The following is a 2,506-nucleotide window of genomic DNA, read 5'->3' on the forward strand; positions in this document are numbered from 1 at the left end:
AGAACCTTTCATTTATGGGAAGAATTACTTGAAGCGGTTTGTTCTTTTCCATAAAAGAATATAACCAGTCTGTAATGTTGCACTGACCTAAAAAGAGAAGATTTAAGCTCTTTTATATTACCAAATATATTTTTTTCCTTATTACTCACAGTATTCTTTTTAGTTGACCATATTTCATTTATTGGAGAATTTACTTCTGGTGTTTTCTCTGTGCATTGTTCAGTTTCTAAAAAGAAGACAAACTACTGACTGGCTGACTGTAATACTTCCATGTGTGTTCGCATGCCCAAGTCTCTTCCCTCTCTCTGCTTTGCTCATGTCTGGAGTCAGTGGTTGTCACAGTATAATTTGCAGACATGTTTGTACAGATGAGCATGGGGGGGCACTGACGTGTTTGTTGACTCAGCGCACAGGTGTTACAATGTTGCTGCATTTTTTTTTTTTCACTAAACATAAAGCACACTCGTAGACACAAATGTGTTTTCCTCTGCATACTCATTCTCCACTAGTTTATACTTAGCAGGACTCTCCAACGATATGCTCCCAAGGCAATCCTGTGGCTTTTTGGGGGAGTTTTTGCCCATAAAAGGAGAAGAGGAGTTCAGTCGAGCTTTCCTGTGGGAGGGTTCCCATTTCGAGCACTCTGCATCTGATTCCCTTCTCTCCTCTCTTGTGTGTTCCAAAGGCCTCTTCGTCTTCATGCGGGGATAACACAACAGATGGTGTGAAATTGCGGAATATCTATTGTCAAGGGTCATTCTTACGTGAAAGAGTTTTGTCAAAGTTGCGTGAATGTGTGTGTGTGTGTGTGTGTGGTGTGCTGGCGGCATCCTGAGGGACCAAATAAGGCGCTGCGCTCATGATGTGACTTCATGTTTAAGTGCGTGAGCTTGTGCCACTGATATTTATGACTTCATGTTTAGTTAGGAGGAGGTCCTCAGGCAATATTGTCGTGCCAAATGCCTGAAAACCAAACTCCGCGCAAATGTCCAGACACGCCGTTGCAGAGAGAATCAAGCTTTTGCATCTTTTTTTCCACGTGCAATGTAACTACCGTATGGACTGCTCTTGTGTGTCTTCTGCAAAGCAGTTGCCAATTTATGACTATTTTTACTGACGTTTTTATTGGATGCACAGTATAATACGGCACCCTATTGTTTCGATGTCTCTGACGCACGTGTCATTGTCAATCCAAATATAGACTCTTTATTGATCCATGTGCAGTTTTCTTGGCACCTTCAATGCTGCTGACTACTCTTGCTGCGATTTACTTCGATGTCTACATAGATTTAATGCCATAGTATTCCATTCATGTATTATTCATCATTTAATCCGTGCTAATATGCAAAATGTAGTCTATTTATTGATACACAAAAGGCTTTTTTTGCTTCATATAATGCTGCTGACTGTTCTTGCTGCTTTTCACATTCACATCTGGACATATTGCAGGCTATGGTATTTCATTGACGCATTCTTATTTATGTAAAAAAAAAAAAAAATCCATGCTTCTATTTTAAAAAATTCTTGATCCATGTATAGATTTATCCATCCATCCAGCTATTATCTGAATTGCTTCATCCTCACGAGGGCAATGCTCAAGCCTATCCCAGCAGTAATCACAAGTGCCTTTGGTTGTCTGTTGATTACTATTTTTTCTTTTTATTTGTTTATATATTTATGTCTTTAGGTCATTTTTATGCAGAAAAAAAGAGTTAAAATAATCAATTAATAACATAGAAACATCTCATGAAGAGATGAAAAGGAAAGATGGAGAAGCCATGCTAATTGCTCCATAAGATTGAGACGTAACGAATGAACACCAAATCCATTCTTTAAAATCCAATATTTTGTGTAACGCGAGAGGAGAAATTGTTCGAATTGATTCTCAAAGGCGACGACAGGGTGAACGCAAGTTGATATTGAGATATATCGCTTATATGGTCACTGGTCACTTTTCTTATGAGCTTTATTTTTAGCTTCATGGCAGCTGGCACGTACAAGCCGAAAGCCATCACACATGAACGCTAATGTTACGCCCGCGCGCACACACACACACACACACACACACACACACACACAGGGACTAACTTCCTGCTTGCGAAAAATATTTGTCACTGTTTCGGTTGTCCCTATTGTGCAGGAATATATGAGAAGCAGGACCTTTCGCAAAATCTCACGAGAACACATCCAACAAATTACTTTTTGACAAGTAAACGCCCCGCTCCAAAAGAGGCATCTGTCTTTCCGTCATGAAAAACAAGACCGGGCAGTAGTCAATCACTCCAGTTAATCATGGAGCCCATCAACTAGTCGCCAAGTACTTTGGACTAATAAATGCCTCCGCCCCAAATAGCCGCCTGGCCCTCCCTGGTTCTCCTTTCCTTCTTCTCAAATGAAGAATGATTAAGAAATTAAGAAAAAGTCTATTGCTTAGGCCATCAAGTAGTCATCAGCTGTGTCATCCACTTACCAGAAGAAACACCAAATAATACCCCCCCCCACCCCC

Source organism: Hippocampus comes, unplaced genomic scaffold (assembly GCF_001891065.2).
Source record: "Hippocampus comes isolate QL1 unplaced genomic scaffold, H_comes_QL1_v1.1 scaffold105, whole genome shotgun sequence".
In the NCBI taxonomy this organism is placed as follows: Eukaryota; Metazoa; Chordata; class Actinopteri; order Syngnathiformes; family Syngnathidae; genus Hippocampus; species Hippocampus comes.